This window comes from Echinops telfairi, unplaced genomic scaffold (genome assembly GCF_000313985.2).
Source record: "Echinops telfairi isolate 266 unplaced genomic scaffold, ASM31398v2 ScPeMD7_3533;HRSCAF=4204_0, whole genome shotgun sequence".
NCBI lineage: Eukaryota > Metazoa > Chordata > Mammalia > Afrosoricida > Tenrecidae > Echinops > Echinops telfairi.
The window spans coordinates 3,794,838-3,819,755 of NW_022107431.1; positions in this window are offsets into that span (position 1 = coordinate 3,794,838).

Sequence of the window (24,918 nt, forward strand, 5' to 3'; positions counted from 1 at the left end):
AGGGCAACAAATGTATAGATATGCTTTACACAATTGATCTATGTATTGTGATTAATTGTATGAGCCCCAGTAAATTGATTTTGTTTTAAAAAAAGAGATTTCGTTTTATCCATTTTAGAGGAACGTTTTCATCACACCAACAAGCCATATTCCTTGCCTAATTTTTTTTTAAATTGCTTGATTGTAAAGCGCACACTATGAAATTTAGCATAGAAGACACAATAATTAATTTAACCAATTTTAGTTCATGCCATGTTATTGACTTTACATAATTTATTAAATTCCAATTAGGATGCCATCATAGTGCACAATGTTTTAAAGATAGAATAAAACTTATGAATGGATTATGTCTTACATTTTTTTCTAGATTGCATTCTTTTATAAATAGGATGAATTTTTTTAAATACTCCTTATTTTATCATTTATTATTGGTAAAGATTAAAGTGAATAATCAAAAACAAGGACCACCAAAATACTTCTTTATTTCTTGGCGACATTTCCACTCCTCACACAGTAACAGCACTAGTTGTTTTGGTCCATGGACTGTGCATTCCTTCCGTCTTCTTTTGATGCGTTTGTTGTATTTAATCTTTTACCCACAGGATATTTTAGGAATGAAAGCTGAGGCTCAAATTCTTCTCACGTGAATCTGTGAACATCTTTAGAATAGCTTTGACTCACAGAGTATGAATTACACAGGACTGGATGAGATGGAGGATAACATCAAGAATATCAGACATGGACAGAGCGAAGGGTCACTAAAGAAAAATAAAAGAAAGAAAAGAAGCCCCAAATTCCCATGAGATATTATCAGATTTTATGCGTGAATTATTCAATTCCTGAAAGTGTTCAAAAGCTAAGCATATTGTCAGAACAATTGCTGAAAGTTCAGCAGAATCAGAAAGGGGTTTTTAAAAAATGAACATAATATGTTCAGAAAGAGAAGTTGGCAAATATATTTTAATACAGCAAACACGATGCCTGTTGCCTAATTGGCCTACCTCTATAACAATGGGGCCGTACTTCTACAGTGAAAAGAAAGTTCAGATAAATCACACAGCTGTGATGCTCAAATAGAAGTGAATGATAGTGCAAGTGAGAATGTCAATAAAGGAGCAATGTGGAAATATCTTAAATAAGTTTTGTTGTTTTGACAGGTGTTTTTCATGAACATTTAAATACACTTTCTTATCATCGAGTTTGTGTATCCCTTTTATTGTTCTAATTTGAGAATGAGCTCTATGAAGTAATAAGCTGTCTTTCAGTCTGTAGGCATTGTTTTCTACTTAAAAAGGTCATTAGGGCAATAGGACAGTGGCTAAATGATTTAAATCTCACCACGGGATGTCTGACAGGAAAGGGAGCATGCACAAGGGCTTCTCAATCACAACAATTCAGATGTTGTTCCTGTGTTTTAAGGTTTAGGCCTATGCCATCATCACGTGCCCTGTCTTTAAAGACATCGGCATGAAAGCCATGTGTCCATCAAAGTAAATCTGTGGTATTTGACTCGGATCTAGAGCCCTTTTGGAATAGTGTTTTAAGCCCTGTGCTGCGAATCCAGCCCAGTGTTTTAAACCAGCGGCCACTTCCTAAGAGAAAAATGTGGGAGGTTGCTTCTGTAAAGACTTACAGGCTTGGACACCGTATGGGGCAGTTCTAATCTCTCATACAGGGTTGTTATTAGTCAGGATGGACTAAATGGATGTGAGTTTGACTCAGATTCTGTCCTATAGAAACTCTCATGTGAAATCCCTATAGAGAATTCGAATGCACAGTATTCTTAAGTTCAAATGATACTTTTGAGACCGGGGGAAATATGAAATCAGTGTAGCTTCAGGCTCTGCTATCTTTAATGCATTTGGATAATGAAGTTAGTGTCTATGTTTCAGGAAAATGGATGATGGCACCTGCTATTGATCTCTGCACAGGTTGAGAACAATATTATAATAATCCATACCAGTCAGATTGACCTTTAACTGATCTGACCTTTACCTTGAGTTGGAAGATAAAGGAAGGATAAAATAAAGGTGTGTATAAAAGTCAAGTGTATCATAGGGATTGTCAGCTCCCTGGGTTTTATGATTATTTATCATCAAAGCACCGTGATCCATCAAGTCTTTAATCTCATTAGAAACCAAAGGAGTCAGGAAGACAGGCTGTAGTGAAGCCTCATAAGATCCTTGCAGCAATAAACTTTAAGCATCATCAAAGTCTTGATAGGAAAATGGACGTTTTTACCCTTCTAATCAAAATGGACCTTTAAAGCAAGAAGGGAGTAACAACCACAGCTCAGAACTTACCTCCATAAAGGTTTCTGGATCTTCCTAGTTAAAATCAACTTCCTTTTCCTAAAAACACTCCCTCTACTACAGGGCACAGGCGATAACCATAGAATGTTAGACCTGAAATCTGAACTAGAATTAATTAAGGGTGACGAGCACACAGCTTATGGGACAGGTTCCTTTATTGAACATCTGCCTTTTCCACTAGAATGTACCCATTACACAGTAACTCTGACCTTCCTATACCGTTCTCCCAACTTTGAAACCTGCATTTAATTTCACAGAACAGCAGTGATCAGATTGTCCAGGTAAGGAAATTTGATTGGACAAAATAGCAGAAGGCAGCAAAATGATTAGGAGCTTCTCATGGCCCTTTAATGAAGCAAGTGGCTAGAACAAGAGAAGACAAGAGTCTACTGACATACAAATGAGGCAGTTAATGAATGAGCAACAGGCCATCAGGCAAGGCATACCCGTTTTGCACAAAATCACCAGATCGTCAATACAATACAAGGTAAGGACAAGGTCATTGAAACATTTTTGAAGTAGTTTTCTTCATACTCACAAAGAGGATATGGGTCTGTAAACTTCATATCTCATGATTCCCATCAGCTTTTAGATTGCAAAGACAAGTACATAGTGCAGATATGTGCATTGAGCAATATTGTGTTGCTGTTGTTTTGTGCCCTTGAGTTAGCTCCTATGCATAGAAACCCTATGCACAACAGAGTGAAACCCTGCCTGGTCCTGCATCATCCTCACAAGTGTTCCTATGCCTGAGCCCATGGTTGCAGTCGCTGTGTCAATCCAGCTCCCTGAGTGCCTCCCATTTTTGGCTGGCCTTCCACTTTACCAAACATCATGTCCTTCTTCAAGACTAGCTTCCCCGGACAACATGTCCAAAGTATGTAGAACAAAAAATCTCACCATCCTTGCATCTAAGGTCTATTCTGACTGTACTTCTTCCAAGGGAAATTGGTTTGTCCTTTTAATAGTCAATGGTACTTTTAATATTCTTTGCCAGCACCACAAGTCAAGTGCATGGATTTTTCTTAGGTCTTCTGTATTCATGGTCCAACTTTCACATGCCTATGCAAACCAAAAATTCAAACTCACTGCCATCGAGTCAATGCTGACTCAGAGATCCCCTTTGGGTTTTGAGTCCTGTAACTATTTATGGGATTAGGGGGTAGACAGAACTGCTGGCGGTTTAGAACTGGTGACCATGCAGATCGCAGCCCAATGACTAGCCACTACACCACCAGGGTCTCTCTAACTGAGAAACCAAACAATACCATGGCTTGGGCAAGGCTCACCTTAGTCCTCAAAGTAACATCCTGGATTTTATATACTCCAAAGAGCTCTGATACAGCAGATTTAACTAATGCAACTATTCTTTACAATATTATGAAGGACATAAAATGATAGGAACTACTTCAAGAACACCAATGCTGATATCTTAACCTCACTAAGAACTTGCTGTGTAGTCTTTGGGATTCACTTCACATTTACAAGTGCAATTTATAAAATCAAGATAGCAATTATATTCACTAGAGAAACAAATGTAAAAGCAAACCTATTTAGGAAAAAAATCCTTATGACCATGGATTGGTCAAAGAGTTCTTAGATATGACCTGCCACTAAAAACATGATCCATAAGAGAACAACAGAAAAGAGATAGATTCGATTTTAACCAAATTTAAAAGGCTTGAACTTCAAAACATACTGAGAAAAATAAAAATAAAAATAACATGTGAAAATAAAATATTTCAAAAATATATAACTGATAAAGTAATTTTATGCAGAATAAATAATGAATTTTGCAATACAATAACAAAAGACAGATTATAAAACAGGTAAAGAATCGTATTGGATGTTTGTCCAAGGAAGATAGACCCATGTCCAATAAGCACAGAGAATGATGTTTAGCCTCAGACTGGCATCTGGGAAACGTTGAAGACTGACCCAAGCCATGGTACTTTCAACCACTGTGTATGTATGCGAAAGCTGAAAAATTAATGAAGAAGACCCAAATGCCTTTGAATGATGGCGTTGGTAAAGAATGTTGACAATCTCATAGACAGCCAGAAGAATGAAACATCAACCTGGGAAGAGGTACAGCAAACTCTTCCTTAGATTGAGAAAGGTGAGACATCATCTCACATACTGTGGGCATGGTATCAGGGAGGGCCAGTTCCTGGAGAAAGATATCATGCTTGGTAAAGTTAGGCATCAATGATAATGAAGGAGACCCTCAATAAAATGCATGGACATAATGGCAGCAACACTGGCCTAAACTATGGCAGTGGTTTTGAGGATGGCACAGGACTGTCCAGCATTTCATTCTCTTGTACCATGTGTTGTGATTGCCAGGAGGTGGAACTGGTACAGCAGTATCTAACAACAAGAAAATGGATGGTCATCCTTTGCCATTTGGGAAATTCTCTCAACGTGACCCTCATCAATCCAAAGACAGTCACCATAACCAGTTAGCTGCTCTCTCTTCCTGGAGTATAACCCCAAATTCACTGACATCAAGTCAATTCTGACTCGCAGAGATCCTACAGGACAGGATAGAACTGCCCCTGTGAGTTCCAGAGATGGTAACTTTTTATGGGAATAGAAAGCCCCGTCACACTCCTGAGGAGTTTCTACTCCCTGTCTTACTGCAGAGGTGGTTTCTATCTGCTGACCTTTCAGATTACAGTTCAACGAATAACCACTATGCCACGAGGGTTCCTATGAAATTGGCAGGCCCAGCATATGTCCTAGGAAGTCACTCTTTTGATTGGACCATTTCTAGTCATAAGAGATGAAGATGAGTATATAACAGGGAACTCGCTTCACCATCCCTTGATTGCAGAGATGCTTGGAGGCATTTTGTTTGAAGTAAAGCCATGTATGTAGGAACTAGAGCCTAGTGGCAGTAATACACACATATTATTATTGTTATTATTATTATTTACAGACCCTTGTATGTAACAGTCACTTGGACTACACTGAACATCTAGTCTTGCTTCAGAAAATACATTGGTGCTGAGAGGTTTTCATAGTGAAAACAGATATGGGTTCCCCAGCAAAATTCCATATATGATTCTGCCTACTTTTCTTGTCTTTGCAACTGAAGAACTCGAGGTTGTGCGAAGAATACTTACCATAGAGAATCAGGTGGCTTTGACTCTGAAATAATTACAAACATTTTAAATATTGATATTTAAAACACTTTAACATGTTTAACATGTACCTTTATTTTAATGTTTAAATTAAATATAGAAAATATGAAAATATTTTAAATTATTAACTAATTCTAAAAATATTTTTAGATTTACTATTTGTCTAATAAATATTCAATGAAATTTATGAAATATTTATCAAGCTGTATTTGTATAAAATTGAAAATATTTTTAGTTTGGAGTTCATTGAAATGTGATAAACATTTTTCCCCAGGATTTCCTAATTATTCTGACCTATGAAGATGAATATTATACACATAATATTAGTTAACATTCTTAAGGGCAGAGTATGGTTGAATGTAGAATAATTGAGTAGCCCACTACAGACCCGGATGGGAAATATTATTTTAGTAAAATCTTGGCTCAGAAAAGGAATCTGACATAAGAAAAAGCTGGGGAGAGAATATCATCTTGCCCAAGGGAAGTATATTTCTTCCAACATGCAAATTATTGAAACATTCAGAGCTTGAGAAATGGAATTGCATTGGGTTTCTATTACCGTGCTAAATGTAAATGATTTGGAAAATAATATCCAGAAAGATCATAGGAGGCATCATTTAAGAACGTCAGGTTCTGTTGAGAGTGCTCACTAGCGGGGTCGCACAAAGCAGAAAGGCAACTACCTGGTTGATTAGGAGAAGCAAGTGCCTGGCATTCCTTTCAAAGAGAATTCGGTGAGGCTAAAAATGGACAGCTAGTGAACAGAAATTGCCATTGGAAATTTTCTTTTCACAAATTTTCCAGAAACAAAAACATAACTGTTTCTATAAGACCTGTTGACCAGGCAGTAATACCTTAAGGGTAAGGCAAGGGCCGGATTTAAATCAGCAGCTCAGTCAGCAGAAATAGACATGGTGAGGGTGGGCAGGTTTCCCAGGTTGCTTCTTGATCTTAACCAGTTCAGATTCTGCTGAGAGGTAAATGATAAAATACACATTATGTCATTAACTCCCCTGTTCCCATGTGTTAAAAATGTATTGCTTGACCAGTTGTTGTGAAGGCAAAGCTCACCCCAGGAAGCCAGAACAGATGTGCCGTGCTCCACAGTTTCCAAAGGCTGGAATTTTAGACGTACATCTCTTAGATTTTCTCCCAAGATGCCTCGGGATAACTCAAAATTTCAAACTTTGGGTTAGCAGTTGAGTAAATTAACTGTCCTAGCCAAGATATTTTAAAGTCGCGCCTACCTCATATAAATATACAGAGAGTTAACTAAAGTTAAAACTTTCAGCCGTGTACTGTACTTGACAGTGATAAAATCTCAGTCTATGTTGCATTGCTATGATAACAGAGAAGCTGACAATTGCAACTTTCCCTATAAACCAGTTTTTCTAGCACGTAGAATCTGCTGTCAGGAGGATTATATTACTAGTAATTCAACCTCTAAATAATCTGCAAGCACCAACACAGGATGAAGTGGTTTTCCTTCCAAGACACTGGTCTGTACCCGCCTGGCAGAATTTCTCTTCATGTGCATCATCGGTGTTGTTGTTAGGTGCCATCAAGTCTGTCCGCAGCAGACCCGTAGCAACCCTCTGCACACCACACTGAAACACTACTCCGTCCTGCCACAGCCACACAGTTTTTCCTATGCCCGAGTCTATTTTTGCACCCACAGCGTCAATTCCTCTCCATGACGGCCTTGCTTTTTTTTTTTCTAACCCCCCCCCCCACTTTACCAAGCATTATGTGCTTCCCCGTGGATAGCTGTCGCCTAACAAATATGTCCAAATTATGTAAGATAAAGGCATTGCCATCATTATCTTTAAGGAGCACAGTGGCCAAACATTTTTTTTCTGAGACAAATTGGCTTGTCCTTTCAGCAGTCCATGATACTTCCAACTTTCTTCTCCAGCACCACAATTCAAATGTATCTATTCTTCTTCGGGCTTCTTTATTCAGTGTCCAACTTGCAGGTGTATATGAGGAAATAGAAAATTTCATGGCTTGGGTCGGGCACATCTGAGTCCTCAAAATAACATCCTTGCTTTTCAATACTCTAAAAGGTCTAGTGCAGGAGATTTACTTAATGTAACGTCTTTTGATCTCTTGACTGCTGCTTCCATGTGTATTGATTGTGGATCCAAGCAAGACAAAATCCTTGACAACTTCAACCTTTTCACTGTTTATCATGATATTAGCTATTGGTTCAGTTGTGAGGATTTTGGTCTTCTTGACATTGACTCACAATCCATTCTGAAGGCTGCAATTCTTGATCTTCATCAGCAAGCGCTTCATGTTGTCCTTGCTTCCAGCAAGCAACGTTGTGTCATCAGCATACAGCAGGTTGTTAATAAACCTGCCTCCAATCCTGATGCCAGATTCTTCTTCCTATAAACCAGCTTCTCTGATGATTTGCTCAGCAGACAGAGTTAACAAGTATGATGAGAAGATACAAATCTGACACACACCTTTCCTGATTTTAAACCCTGTTCTATTCACACAATAGAGTCTTGTTCTGAATGAGCACAATGCAGTGTTCTGATACCCCCATTCTTCTCAAGTTTATCCTTGGTTTATAAATGTCCCTATAGTAGAATGCATCTGCGTAGACAATAAATATCTTTCTAGTATTCTCTGTTATGAGCCAATTTCCATTTAACACCAGCAATGATACATAGGTCTTGTTCCATGTCCTCTTCTGAACCTGGGAGTTCCCTGTCAATTTACTTTTACAGCCATTGGTACAGAATCTTTAGCAAAAATTTACTTGCCTGAGATATCAGTGGTGATTGTCAATGGTTTGAGCATTCTGTAAGGTCACCTTAGCTGACTGAATTCAATCAGGAGAGAGAGCACATATAGAGTTAAACAGCACACACATAGTAAGTTGTCGATGTTATTTTGTGCTGGCAAACTGGTTCTGACTCATCATGACCTTCAGAACCACAGAGGAAGCCTTGTCCTGTCCTAACAACTGATTCTATGCGGTTGTAGCCACTGCGACAATCCATCCTGTTGAGAGTCTTCTTTTCCGATTGGCATCTATTAATTATATCATGCCTGAGGTCTTTCTTCAAGGACCGGGTCATCCTGATAACATGTCTAAAGTACATGAGACAAACTGGTCATCATGTTAAATTCTAAAGAACATTCTCTTTGTGTTTCAAGCCCAAACATCTGTTTGTTCTTCTGGCAGTCAATGGTAAATTCAATGGTTTGGCCAACATCCTGACTCAGATGTATCAATTCTATTTTGGTTTGCTTTATTCATTGTCCAGATTATCCAAGAACACAAAGGAGGTAAATGAAAATACCATGGCCTGAAGCAAATGTACCTGAGTCCTCAAAGTGTTACCTTCACTTTAAAGAAATATGTCTCACCATATTTACCAAAGCAATATGTTCTTTGATTTCTTTTCCTTAATTTAATTTATTTTATTTTAGTAAATAAATTTATTGGGGGCTCTTACAGTTCTTATAACACCATACATAAATTGTATCAAGCACATTTGTACATATGTTGCCATCATTTCCCAAATATTTTCTTTCTACTTGAGCCCTTGGTATCAGCTCCTCTTTCTCCCCTCCGCCCACCCTCCCACCCTCGTGAACACTTGATAATTTATACATTATTTTAAAAAAAAATTTACACTGTCCACTGTCTCCTTTCACCTACATTTCTATTGTTTTCCCCCTGTGGGGGGGTGGGGGGGTGAGGGTGTACGTTGAGCATTGTGATTAGTTACCCTGTCCCCTCCATCTTCCTCCTACCCTCCTGGTATTGCTACTCTCACTGTAGTTCCTGAGGGGTTTATCTTTCCTGGATTCTTGTGTCAAGAGCTCTTATCTATAACAGTGTACATGCTCTGGTCTAGTCAGATTTTCCAGATAGAACTGGGGTCATGATAATGGTGGCGGGGGTGGGGGTGGGGGGTGGGGAGGAAGCATTAAGGAACTAGAGAAATATTGTGCATTTCATTGGTGCTATACTACACTCTGGCTGGCTTGTCTCTTCCTTGTGATCCTTCTGTGAGATGTCCAATTGTCCATATCAAGAAAGCACCCCAGCCCAGTCCATAAATCCATAATGCATGTCCAAAAGTCCAGAGTCCTCTTTAGATACACAGAGAGAGCTGCAAGGCTGGTGATGCAGAAAGGTGAAGTGGGAAATAGGGAAAGCACAAGCCTGCGGGGTTAGTTCCATGCAGATCCAAGGATGGTGGAAACATGGCAGGCACTGAGAGTTCCTAGGTTCAGATGGCCAACACAGGGCTGCTCATGGAAGGAGGCACAGAGTTTCAACAAGAGAGAAAGTGGAGGGGCAAAGAGAGAGGGAAGCTTCCAGTTTTTCTCTTATAAAAAGGCTGCACCCTCAAGGAGGCAGCTTCAAGTTGTGACCTGATTGACAGGTTGAATTCCCCTCAATCCCTAGCCAGGAGTGTCTGGTTGAAATAATATTTAACCATTGCATCATACAACAACAGTTGCAGCGGTACATTGATGGGAAGCTGTCAGAAATTCAAATCAGATTAAGAAGAGGACATGGAATTTTGGATATTTCTGTTGACATCAGATGGATGTTGGCTCAAAGCAAGGGATACAAGAATGATGTTTACTTGTTTTCTTTATTGTTTATGTATTCAACTGTGTGGATCATAGACAACTGTGGATATCCTTAAGAAGAATAGGATTTCTAGAACATAACATTCTGCTAATTTGGAAACTGTATATAGATCACGAGAAAGTCATTCGAACAGAGGAAAGGGATACTGCTTGGTTGAAATCAAGAAAGGTGAGCATCAAGGTTGTATCCTTTCAGCATACTTATTAAATCTGTATGCTCAGCAAGTAATCTGAGAAGGTGAACTATGTGAAGAAGAACACAGCATCAGAATCAGAGGAAGGCTTATTAATAACCTTCGATACAAAGATGACAGAACTTTGTGTGCTGAAAGTGAGGAGAACTAGAAGCACTAATTGATGAAGGTCAAGAATTACAGTCTTCAATGGGGATTACAGCTCAACGTAAAGTCAACAGAAATCTTCACTACTGGACCAACAGGCAATATCAAGACAATCAGAAGAGATCTTGCTTGGTTCCACAATCAATACTCATTGAAGAGATCAAATGATGCATTGCATTGGGTAAATCTACTGCACATGTTCTTTTAAAAATATTGAAGAGCCGTTGAAGAATGTCAATTTGAGAATTAATGAACACCTAACCCAAGCCTTGGTATTTTCAGTGGCCTCACATGGACATGAAAGTTGGACATTGAATAATGAAGACTGAATAAGACATGATGTACTGAAATTATGGTCCTGGCTAAGGATATTGAAAGTACCATGAACAAGATCAAACAAATCTGTCTTGGAATAAATACAATCAGAGTGCTCTGTAGAAGCAAAAAGTCTCAAGAGAGTACATGCACATGAACAGGTTATCAAGAGTGACTGGTCCCTGGAAGAGGCCATCGTTCTTGGTAAAGTAAAAGGAAAGCACAAAAGAGGAAGGCCTTTAACAACATAGATTGACACAGTCACTGAAAAAAATGGGCTCACAATAATAATTATAAGGAGGGTGCAGGACTGGTTGATTGTTTTATTCTGCTGTGCATGGGGTTGCTAATAATTAGAATTGATGGTCGAGCACTTACCAAAAACAACACCACTTTGGCTTTTGTGGATTTGTTTTCATTGTATTCATTTTCATTTTGAACTTGAATTTGAACAATTGATGATCTTGTCCTGCCTTATGTGTTAGGCTGAGTTGTCTATAGAAACAAATCCAGTAACACACAATTATGTATAAGAAAGAGCTTTATATGAAAATGTAATTCTATATCAATAAGGCATCCTAGCCCAGTCCAACTCTAGTCCCTAAGTTTGATGCTAGTCCAAACTCAGGCTCAGTAACCACATGCTGGTGAAGCGGAGAGGTGAACGGGGAAGCAGAAGGATCACAGGCCAGTGGATGCAGAGTTGCATAGATCCAATGTTGGTGGGAACATGATGGGGCTCCAGCAGCTCTCAGCCACGGGGTTCTACATGAGGCCACCCTTGTAAGCAGACACAGTGTCCTAGTGAAGTCCCAGCCAGGAGGAAGGCAAAGTGGCAGAGCGATAGCAGTCCCTAGAGTCCCCCACTCTTATATAAAAAGGCTTACATCAAGGAGTTATCATTAGACGGTGGCATGACTTCCAGGTTTAACTATGCCCCTAGCCAGTAGTGTCTAGTTAACATTATCCCTAATGAACCCACCTTGTGGGTTTTATGGTTAATGGCATCCTGCATCTCCCTTTCCCCTGGTTGGTCAGGAATCTGTGTAATTTGAGGATATAGTCATTACAGAACACATACACCTTGTCCCAACTCTTCAATCTCCAGTTTGAATGTTCACATGTCCTACTTCCTATATTTGTAAGCACCAAGCAGAGAAAAACAATTGTACTCTTAATTCCTGATTTCACAATACAAACATTTATATTTTCCTTCAACTTCTTGGTTCCACTTACTGGCTGGAATATTTGCATCTTCCAATCATTTACTTCTTCAATAAACTGTTTGATTTACTTCTCTATAGACAGAAATTTAAAATTTCACACTCAGACGCAACCACATATGTATGAGAAAGCTTCAAAAGGTTACTGAAAAATGCAATGGAGCACGAAGCTTCCTCGTGAACTTTGAGATATCTCTGTCTCCATCTCTGTCCATCTCCATCTCCATATCTGTGTCTATCGTTGCTATGGAGTCCATTCCAACTCGAGACGCTCTAACGGGTATCAGGGTAGAACTTCCCTCCACAGGGTTCTCAAGGCTGAATTTTTGAATGCAACCCGCAGATTGTTCCAGGGAGGCTCTTCTGGACGGATTCAACTCTCCCTCCTTTCAGGCAGTAATCAGGGTAATAAGTGGATGTACAACCAAGAATATTGCCCTTTAGTTCCAGAGAGTCAGTTCCAAGTCACGGGTACCCCTGTGCAACAGGGTGGAACCCTGCCTAGGCCTGTGCCATCTTCACTGTTGTTGTGCTGGAGCTCATGGTTGTAACCTCTGTGCCAATTCATCTCATTACAGGTCTTCTTTGCTTATTTGTTTATTCATGGTGTTCTTCACAGAGCATCATATACTTCTGTAGCTACTGGTTTATCCTGGTAACATGCTCAAAATACTTGAGAAGAAGTCTTGCTATCTTCCCCTAACAACATTCTGACTGGCGTACCCTCAAGAAAGATATTTTTGTTATTCTGGTAGCCCACAGTATATTAAATATAATTTGCTGAAACCATAATTCAAGTGCACCAATTCTTCTCCTGCCCCCTTACAACGGTCTGCTTTCCAAGAGATAGATAGTCTTAGAAACTCTGCACGGGTGGCTCTGGGTCCGAATGGGCTCCACTGCACTGGCTAACATGATAGTGCCTAGTCGACCTTACGAAGGGAATGAAAACCATGTAAAGATGCCAATATTTATATCAGAAGCCTTGCGTTTGCTCTATCATTACATTTCTCTCTTTCTTGAAAAAGGAAGCAGGAGGTATAGGTCGTGTTATTCCCCAATGATTTAAATTATCCTACAGAAGTGTTCAGTCTACCCAAAGGGCAGTGGTACTAAGAGGGTGTGGTCAGTTTTCATCTGTCTCTTTTCTCTCCCTGGAGGCTCTGCCCACAAGTCCCAGATGGACTGTGGGTAGAATCAGATGCGTCTCCTCTGTGTGTGCATGCTCCTTTCCTTTAGAGGATTTTCTTGTGGGGTTATGAATTAGGAGAAAATATAGAAGATAGAATAATTATATGCTTTCTAATACTTACAAACATTTTATCGAAATATGCTACCAAAGCTGAAATACCATCAGCAAAGGGTGGGGTGGATGGGCCGGGTGGTGTTCATTTGAGAGAGACAATTCTCCTTCTCCTATCTTGTAATCCCGGTGTCTCCTGGCATTTTTCTGCATTCTGCAATTTTACTACATTTTACCATTGTGACATGTTCAGCCCATCTCTTCTCATTTCCCCCTAGTTATAGCATTAAATTATAGCTGATCTTTTCCAATCTTATCTTTACTTCCCTGGAGTAAGGGAGTCATTTTATACAGCCTTTGGACTCTGAGAATTCCAAATACTGTTGTTAATCCCAGAATAAGATATGGCTTCTTGCTTTTAGAAAAGGCAATGGGTGATTTTTTAAGTTGCGAAGTCATCTTATTTTCTTTATTCTAGAGATTAAAGTTGAGAATTGAGAAATAGGCAATCTATAAATGTGTTTATTATCCTATATCTGACTGACAAAAAATGAATAAATGATTTGGCAATTTTACCTTTAACAGAGAAACAATAATAAGAGTGTTTATGAGTAGGACTTGCTCAGTGCCGTACATTGTGTTAAGGGAGTTGAAATATTTTATTTCATATTCAAACATTCTCAGCTCATTACAACTGTATGACAGTAGAATTAGTAATCTCACTGTACAGATGAGGTAACCAAGATTTGATTTTTTTAAATGTTCTTAGGCAGTATAAAGTTTAAGATTCGAGTCTAGTTAATGTGAGCTGAAATATTTCTGACCATAAGCCTTGGTAAACTTTTCATACAAGAACAAAGTGAACTAGAAAATAAATACAAACCCATTGATATTGGGTCCATTCTGACTTGTGATGACCAGACATATTTGAATAATCAGTGATTCTTCACATGTATTCTAAAATTTATCCAACTGCGATATATCAAGAGATGGTGAAGTGGGTATACATTGGTCTGCTAACTGAAACATTGCAAGAGGTCATGGTTTCAGAAATCCAGGTAGTTGTTACCTGTTCCAAAGGGTCGTCATGGAGTCAGACTTTACATGATGGTGGTGAGGGGTGTGTTTGTGTGGTTGGTTTGGTGATATATTAAGAGTTATAGTTCTAAAATTAAGTTTCTGTTTCTTGTAAAAATAGTTGCATTCTGCAGTTTAAGGTACTGTTCACACAAACCCATTGACACAGAGTCTTGATTATTACTCATTTCAACCCTATGTATGGTTTCTGAGACGAAATCTTCAACAGAACAGTTTTATCTTTCTCCAACAAAAAAGCTGGTGATTTGGGCCTGTCAACCTTGTGGTTAGCAATCCAGTATCTACAAACTACGCCACAAGAGTCTCTGTCATTCTTTGAGTTTTTCATACTGTGGAGACTTCCAGGGCTCTGCGGTCCTGGAGGATGTACCCTGGTATTGTGGATACTGGCAGGGATGCATGGTGAACAGAGTTCATCAGAGCTTCCAGAGTGAAAGGAGACTAGGGCATCTATTTTGGATATATTAACTGGAGAGACCTGGAAAAGGAATCACTCTCGGGGAAGTAGCGGGGTAGGGGAAAAGATGAAGACTCTCAACAAGATGGATTAATGCCCTAGTTGTAGTAATGGAATTGAAGATAACATCAATTGTGAGGATGGCCCAGTAGCAGCAGTGCTTTGTTCTGTTGCATATCAGGTTGCTATGAGTCGGAGCAACTAGACAGCACCTCACAACAGGAAGGAAAAAATAGGTGGTCCACTTCTGAGAAACTAGCCTAGGAAAGGCTTATGAATAGCTGCAGACATTGTTGGATAGAGCACAGAAAATGGGGTCACTCTGTTGTAAGGAACTCAGAATGAAACCGAGGAAGAGCTGCCACCTGAAAGTAGTGAACCTTAATTATACGGATGGAGCAAAGCTTTGGGAACCTTCATTTGCTGATGGAGCAGGATTCAAAATGAGAAGTAACACTGCAAACCTCTACAAACAATTCGAACTGGAGTGTGCAAAGTATGGATCTAGGAAAGTAGGAAGTTGTCAAAAAACGAGATGGAAGACGCAAAGATCAGTATCCTTGGTGATAGTGAGCTGAACGAAATGGCTGTTGACCATTTGGCATTAGAGGATCACATGGGTTACCAACCCGGAATGACAAACTCAGGAGGAATGGCATTTCAATGTGCGTCATGCAGCGCAGTGCTGCCTGCAATAGGTAATGTCTATATAAGGAAGCTCAGTTATACAATCGTCACTTAGGTTATGAACCAAACATTAAATCAGGTGATAAGAATCTGAAGAATTCCAACGATTTCTTCTGTGTGAAACTGATCAAACATGTGATCAAGATGCATTGGTCATTATTAGTGAAGTCTGTGGTAAAGTGCCATCAAGTTGATCCCGATCCATAGTGACCTCACTCAGAAGAAAACAAACCACTGCCTGGTCTTAGACATGCTCACCATCATCGTCCTCGCGCTTGAGCCCCTCATCGGAGCCACAGTGTCAGTCAACCTTCTTGAAGGTCTTCCTTCCTCTTGTGCAATTGTCGATTGGAATGGGGAAAAAAACATACAGGATAGATCAGCAGTTCTAAAATATGGCCTGGGTAAGAGTAATAAAGATGGATGTTAAATGATAGAATTTTTAAAGACTAACCACTTCATTGTCATAAATATCTTTTATCAACAAAGTAAGCAACAACTATCTATGTGGTGTCACAGGAAAAAATTGATTACGTCTGTGGAAAGACATTATGGAGAGGTTCAATACCCTCAGACATGTTTTGCTCAAAATCAATTGTAGAAGAAAGCATCAATTGATCTTATTTAAGGTCAGGTTAAAGCTGAATACAATGAAAACAACCCATAACAGTCAAAATATACAACCTTGTGTCTACCCCATCTGTATTTAGAGATCATATTAAGAACAGATTTGACACATTGGACATTTGTGTCTAAGATTAGATGAATTGCGGTTGACATCAAGAACAACATGTTTGAAGGAAGCAAAGGGTCATTAAAAAGAAAGCAAGGCCAAAGTGAATGTCAGAAGAAACCCTGAAATTTGCTCATGAATGTAGAGTAGAGAAATGAAATCGAAGACCTGATGAATAAAAGAGATGAACAGAAAGTCTCAAAGGACAGCTAGAGAAGAAAGTCGCAAATAATTTTAATAAAACCCCCGAAGACATTGCGTTATAAAGCAGAAAAAGGGAGAACATACTGATCGCTTCCCAAATTGAAAGAACCAAAGGGGAAAATGTCACACTTCAAGTTGCAATATGAGCCAAATATTGAACTTTGCAGAAAGCAGCGACAGACGGTGGGAGGAGCACAGGGCCCTGGACCACAAAGGGAGCCCTGGAGGTACAGTGGTGATGGGTCGCACTGCTAACTGAAAGTCAGCAATTCCAAACCACTGGCCACTCGCAGGAGGAAAATGAGGCTTTCTACTCCTGTAAAGAGTTCAAGTTTGGAAACTTCCAGGAGTAGTTCGACCCTGTCCTTCAGGGTCCCTGTGAGTGGGCACCGACTCAATGTCCGTGAGCTTGGTTTGGATATTTTGAACCACAAAGAAATGGTCAATGTTCAATCATTTCAAGAGATAGCATATAATTAAGAACTGATAGTCTTAAAGAAGTCCAATCTGCTGAAGTTATTTGCCAAAAACAAAATTCCAGATATTTATGGATATTAAAATACTTTAAAAATCTGATGCAGAGCGGGAGGGACCACTAATCTATGCCAAGAAATTTGGCAGACAGCTACATCACCAACCAACTGAATATGATCCATATATGTGCCCATGCCAAAGAAAATCGCCCAAACAGAATGTGGAAATTAATGAAAAATATCATTACTATTGCTTTGAAGTACAACTTTGCTGAAAATCATTCGAGATGAATCTCAACAGTGGATCATCAAAGAGGTGCTCAAAATTCAAGCTTAATTAAGACAAGACCATGGCATGAAGGACACGATCCCTGATCTCAGATGAATCTGGCCTGAAAGCAAAGAATACCAGAAAGATGCTTACTCTTCTTTTATTAACAATGCAAAGACATTTATGAATCCTAAAAATGATGGATAACATTATGAAGATTAGAAATTCCAGAACATTTCATTGCGCTCCTGTTAGAACTGGAACATAGACCAAGACGCAGTCATCCAGGCAAAACAAGGGGAGGGTACTACATGGTTTAAGCATCATGTATGGTTTGGGCATAATGCATGGTTTATGCAAATGTGGTGTCTTCCACCAGTATTTATACTGAGCAAGTTATCTGAGAAGCTGATGATATGAAGAATTACAACTGGAGAAACTGGTCAGATTACAGAATTTTGCTGGCAGAGAGGATGGAGGCCTTCAGACACTTGCTGATGAACATTGAAGACCACAGCCTCCTCTGTGAAATCTGAGTCAATGTAAATAAAATAACAACCCTCACAACTGGACCAATAGATAATATCACAATACATGAAGAACTGTTTCAAGTAGTCACTGATTTAATTTTATTGGCTCCATAGTTCACCTCTCTCAAAGCAGTCGTCAGGTAATCAAATAGCATATTGCATTGCACAAAGCTACTGTAAGCGAAAGGCTCACTCTGTCTCTGAAATGCATTATTTCAGTGGGAAAACAAAGTGACGTCTTGAAAGAACAAGCATGTCGTTTTGTCTTGCTAAAGAACAAAGATGTCACTTTGAGGACTACGTTGTACCTACGTTGTACCTCCAGCTGCCTCCGACTCATGTTAAAGCCGGACAATAAGTAAGGAAGATCAGAGAACACACAGTGCATTGGAATGACGGTACTGAGGATGGGTCTGGAAACCATGGACTGAAAGAAGACCAAACAAGTCTGCCTTGAAAGAAGTACAGCCAGGATGCTCCTTAGAAGCCAGGATAATGGGACGATTTCCAGCTCAGCTACTTTGACCCGGTTCTAAGGACGGATCAGTGCCTGAAAAAGAACATCATGCTCGGCAAAGTGTTAACAAAAAGAGACAAGCCCTCCACAAGATGCATTGATATCGTGGCTGCAATAACGGACTCTAACATGACAACTGGGAAGACTGTATGGGTCCCGGCAGTGTTTCATAGGATTACCGATGATCACGATGGGCCAAAACTGACTTGATAGCATCTACATGCACTAACAACATATTGAGAATATTCTAGAATTTAGTCTTCTGACAGTGAGGGGTCTCCAAGAGAAACACATAAACACTGAGAGCAGAGTGGAAGAGTCACTCTGCTCTTTCTAACAGAAGGGAATGCTCCTAGACGAGGTGACATTTCTGCTTAGCCTTGAGCGTTAAATTAAAAACAAACAAACAAACAAGCCTGTCTCGATTGACTAGAAGTCTAGGTTGATAATAAAAGCGGTACAATACCATTGTGTTTACCTGGATGCATACAATGTGCATTCAATGCCAGCCCCGAGTAGTTGTGTAAATTTGTTCAGTCATTCAAACTTACTCATTCCATTTGCCTAATTTATTAAAATATGAAAACAATTCCCATCTCATAGAACAGTATCACCACTCTCACCACTGGTCCTGAGGGGATCATCTGTCCTGGATTCCCTGTGTTTCCAGTTCCTATCTGCTCCACTGTACATCCTGACATATGTATGGATTGTGATAAGAGTTGTATAAGCCCCCAATAAAATCATTTTTAAAAATACTTAACAGTGTTAATCATGCTTATAAAGTAATCCTTTTTAAAGTTGGATGAGTCTTTCTAATGAGAAAATAGATTTTGGGTTAGGTAACTGTAAGCTATTGAGTCACAAGTCTTGAAGCAGTGCATATTTGTGGGAGAAAGTACTATTTGAGATCTCCATTAATAAGCAGAGTATTTTACGGAGGAGATTATTATTTTATGGGTACAATGTGATTACAAAATGTGATTGCTCAGTGGCACATAGTACTTAGGGTCATGTAAATGATTTGATCATGGAAAGTATTGGGTGCATCCATATTTATTTATATTGATGATAATCTACCTTCTAACTAAAATCATAGTGCATATAGGATTGTAAGGTGTGGAATCAGTAAACGTACAGAGCTTACTTTGAAGAAAAATTAAAGATGTGAGCTGAGGTATCAATAGAGAGGAATATTGGGAATAGTACTTAAAAGAAATAAAAAATATGTTAAACAATGGAAACAACAAATCTAAGAAATAAAGGTTTTTCAATAGTATCACAAAATTGTTAAATTAAATAATGTCACAAATGGTGACTGATAGGTACATGAAATGATGCTCAACCCCATTAGCCATCAAGGAAGTGCAGATCCAAACCCCAACTGGCTATTACTTCACTTGCACTACGATAACTATAATGTAAAATGTAGAGAATAGCACATGTCGTTGCTGATGTGGGACAGGTGTAGCCCTCAAATTGATGGTGGGAATGTAGAATTAAGCAGCCTCTTAAAAAAATAGTATAATGGTTTCTCAAAAGATTAAACAGAATCACCATGACACAACCAGTCTCTTTCTAAGCAGCCCTTGTTGTACTGTTGAGTGAGATTAGGCAGCAAACCTCAAGGTTAGTCCTCCAAACTTCAAACCCACCCACCATTCTTTGGGAGAAAGGGCAGTCTATCTGCTCCCCTAAAATGTATAGTCTCAGAAACCCTGTATTTGATCACTATAGTCTGGAATCAAATTTATGACAGTGGGTGTTTAACTTTGTTTTTGAAATAATTCTACTCCTAGGTTTATGCCCAGGAGAAATGAAATCACATGTCCATGAAAAATATGGACATAAATGTCCATAGCAGTTTTATTCATAATAGCCCAAAGTGGAAATCCAAATGATATCAAATAATACATCAATAAATAAGATGGTGCATATCTACACCATGGAGTCTTATTGTCTAACAAACAGAGTGAAGTACTAACACATGTACACCACAAACGAACCTTGAAAACATTATGCTCCACAGAAGAAGCGTGTTCCAGAAGACCCCTAGATCTCTGGTAAATAATGGTAAATAAAAAACGGTAAATAACACAGCCAGAGCGGAGCAATGACTAGAGACAAGTGTTACACCAGTGGCTGCAAAGGACTGTGTAAATTGAAGAGAAGTGGGAAATTATTTCTGAGGAGCTTTGTGGGCTCTTTGGGTGGGGATGAAAGGTTGCAAATGAATTGACCTGATGATCACATAACTCCGTGTTTATGCTGAAAACTTTTAATCTTCCACTTCAAATGGGTGAATTGGATGGCACAGCAGTTATATATCAATAAAGCTTCTGTTGATAAAAGTCACAGTGTTATCAATTCAGATTTTAATAATGTTTGGTGTCATTGAGAACATGTTAGTGTAAAATTAGGTAAAAGGGCATGTACTGATTCTATAAAAATAAAACCTACAGCCTTGAGAAAATACCAATGACTCATCATCTTCATTTTAGTGTGTACTTCAAGAAAAATGCACAGCACAATTGTTCCAGAAGTGCTCAAATCTCACCCTCTTGCTACTGTGTTCTGAAAGAGTACTGACTGCATGGCCCTAAAATGAGAAATTGAAATTAGTAGAGACATATACCAAGAATTATACCTATGGGTGGGAAATTTTTAAGAACACCTGGGGCAGAGATGAAAATTAGTACATCTTAACAAGCATAGTACTTAGTGTTTGAAATCCATAAAATTTTATGGCTACATAGGTCCCAAAGGTTAAATTTTAGTTTATTGTTTCCGACAGTGTGTTTGGACGTTATTAAAAATCTGCAAGTGCTCTATGATTTACCAGTCCCTGAGCAGATGCATGGACACAGTGGCTTCAACAATGGACCCAAGCCCAGGAGTACTTGTGAGAACAGCACGGGGCCAAGCAGTGTCCTTCTGTTGTGCCCGCGTCACGGTGGCCCCGAAAAACCACAGTAAGTCCTGATAGGAGCACGGGGAGGATGAGGATCCATCTTGGTTATAGTAAAACCACAGAGGATTCAAAACCCAGACCCTGCACAATGAGTCCCCAAATGAAGAGATCATGGTCAGCATGGATGTTTCTGAAGACTCATATTAGCACCTGGATTAAGCAATGGCTGGGAACCATTATGATAACATTGTAACGATGAAATCCCAACAACTAACAGATGAGGAAAGCACCTGTTGGTAGTGCACAGAAGTTGCGAACGGAGGGCATCCTAGGGGGCTCTTCACGTAGGACCAGCCACAATGCTGATCACTCCGCACCATCTTCACCATTACCTGTGGTACTCTGAGTCCAGGTAAGGCCTAAGATGAAGAACAAAGAAAACCCACAGGGAGGTCAAGGGAGAGCTCGCCATCAGAAGACTTCGACTGAAAGGCCTGAGTTTTGTTTTTCATCCTTGTTGAACAGAAAAGGAGCAGTGAGCTGCTACCTTCTTTGAAGAGTTTTTAGACAGTTTTTTTCATTAACAATCTTCAGCTTTCAGGAAGAAACTTTTCAGAGCTGTGTTTTTGAGATGATATTTTGAACTGAGAGAGGAGCAGACTGAGGTGAAAGATAAATGCCTGGAAATGGGCTGGAAAGACTGCTGGTGGAAATCATTCTTTTCTCTTTGTTCGCAGGGCCACTGTGACTCAGAAGAAAACGCTGGGAAGGCCGTCAAGCAGGAGCCCTGTCATGGCCCTTTTCTAAGCTACTTGTTCCATCTCCTCCATCGAAAGGAAGCAGTCAGCACTAAAGGAAAGAGCCAAAATAGCTTGTAATTGCTACTCCGAAAACAATGTGCTGTTGTAGAGAAAAAGCCCAGGCGTTAATTAAATGCTATGCAAACGTCTTTCTGCTCTGGAGCTTCTGAACCGGGTGACAATGACCCTAAAAGGGCTGGAGATCCAGGAATTATTGCTGGATAACTACCCAAGTGCCAGTCACGAGTAGCATCTTGCCAGTCACACTACCTAAAGAGGTCTTGATGAACAGTGGCATTGCGTTCTCAATGTGTGATGATCATTACTTTGATATTAGAAGTGTCCTTTGGTAAACAAAGTTAAATGTTATGGCTATATTGATACAGCAAGAGAAGATTAGAAAACCATAGAATACGTTTTTTTTAAAACATGCTAGAAAATTGGGCAGGAGGTAAAAATCAGAGAGAAAAAGAGGAAGAATAAGGGAAAGAGGTAACGATGTGTCCAGTACCACGAGACTCCTGGAACCCATCAAACCCAGCAATCCTTCAGACTGTTCTCAGGCAGCACCTGCAGTTCTGAGCCTTCAAGTCATGTGTGTATATACACATACAAACACACACACATGCATGCATGCACACACCCCACTTCCAGGCACTTTCTCCTCAAAGGATGGGAGGAGGGAGAATAAGAAATAAAACACAAGGAATGACAGACGTAGATATATCAAGGAAACATACCTGGATTCATGGCAATATGGTTAAGACCTGAAATAGCCAGTGAGTTCAGCTGCTTCTCTTCAATCTGTCTAAGACAGAGGTGAAATTGCCAAAAATGATGACCGAACTTCCTAGAGAAACGTGGCGTTGTGTGAGGGCTTCAGAATGGGTGCTTGTACTTCCAATTGAATGTCCACTCAACATTCCGATTAAATCTCTCTATTCTTAGTCAGTCACTACCCTTTAAGAAATGCAATAAGGACAATGGAAAGGACCCATGTCCCGTGCACTTGCTGCCTATGTTTATGAGCATTTAAGACTAGAAGCAATGGGGATCTTCTTCAAACATCATTTTCACTTAGCCCAGATGTCATCAGTTCTTCATCAGTCTAAGTACCCACCAATAAGGTATCTAGAACAAACTGAGAGTCTGTTTATTTAAATAATGTTTAAGGGCCTTGGCTTTATTTATCATTGGGACACAAACCATGAGAGTAGGTCTCACATTCAGGTCCATTAGAGTGAAGGCTTAAAACTCGTTTGTAACAGTGCTGTTGCTCTTAGTCACCATGGAGGTAGTCCTAAATCCTGATTACCTTATTTATATCATTCTTCCTGTTTTAAAACAAAACATAACAAAAGCCAAACACACTACCAGTGAGTCAATATTGACTCGTAGCGATCAGATAAGTCAGAGTAGATAAAAATTATTCTGTGGGTTTCCCAGACTGTTACTCTGTAAGCAAGTAGAAAGCTTCATCTTTCTCCCAGGGAGCAGCTGATGGATGATTTAGGATTTTGACACTGCCGTCAGCAGTCAGGATGCCATCAAAGCCCTTCCAACAGAAGGCAAACCCCTGAACAACAGAATGAAACTCTGGCCCCTGCTCACAGTCATCGCGCACCACTGTGTCAACTCATCTCCTTAGGGAAGCTCCTTTGTGCTGACCCTCTACTTTACAAATCGTGATGTCCTTTCACAGTGTCTAGAATCTCCTGCAAACATGTCTGAATTACATGACATGAAGCCATGCCATCTTCCCTTCGAAGGAGGATTCTTGTTATGCCTCCAAGATACATTTGCTTGTTCTACTGGCAGTCCATGGTCCTGTCCACAGTCTTCATCAGTACTACGATTCACATGAATCCAGTATTTTCCAGTCTTCCTTATACATCATCCATTTTCCACAAGCATACGAGGCTTGGACCAGGCACACCTGATTCCTCAGAGTGACCTCTTTGCCCTTTCACAATCTAAAGAGACCCTGTACAGCAAACATGTGAAGTATAACACATCATTTCAGTCTTGACTGCTGCTTCCTTGAATGTTGATTGTGAGGCCAAATGAAGTGAGATCTTTGCAAACTTGTATTTTTTATCTGTTCATCATAGTGTGGTCTATCATGCCAGTCATGAGAATTTTTTCCTCTTTTTATTGTGTTTCAGTCCACAGTGAAGATTACAATCTTTGATTTTCATCAGTAAGGGCCTCAAGATCTCCCCCTCTTTCCTCACACAAGGTTGTGCCATCTTCCTATTTCAAGTTGTTGCTAAGCGCCCCTCTAATGCTGACGATGTCGTCTTCAGATAGCCCAGCTTCTCAAAATACTTGCTCACCGTGCAGATTAAATAGGCGTAGAGAAGGGTACACTCTTAACACACCCCTTTCCTGGTTTTAAACCACTCAGCCTTCCTTTGTTCTGCTTGAAAGACTGTCTCTTGGTCTATTTACAAGTTCCACATGAGCACAGTGCTCTATTTTTGAATTCTAAACTTTTGCGATGTTTTTCAGAGTTTATTTTGATTCACACATGTGAATGCATTTTCATAGCCAATAAGACACAAGTAGCATCTTTCTGTGCTTACCCCAGTACTCTGTGCTTACCCCAGCCACAATATCCCTTTTAACAGGTCCTCTGAATCCAGTTTGAAGTTCTAGAAGCTCGTTGGTGATACACAGATGAAACCATTTTAAAATTATCATTAGCAAAATATGACTTGCATGCACTTTAATGAAATTGTTTGGCGATTTCCACATTTGTTGGTTCCACATTTCTTTGTGTGAACACAAATATGGATCTCTTCTAATCAGCTGGCCAAATTGCTGTCTTGCAAATTTCTTGGCATAGCTGTGGATCTGTTTGTTAAAACATTTTAGTTAGTACTCTATCAATTACTGGAGCCTTGTGTGTGTGTGTGTGTGTGTGTGTGTGTGTGTGTTTTCCAATACATTCATTACAGATTTTCTCATGTAGTTTGGATATTTTATTAGGTGGAATCAATCCCTGGTGATGAACATCTTGCTTGGCAAA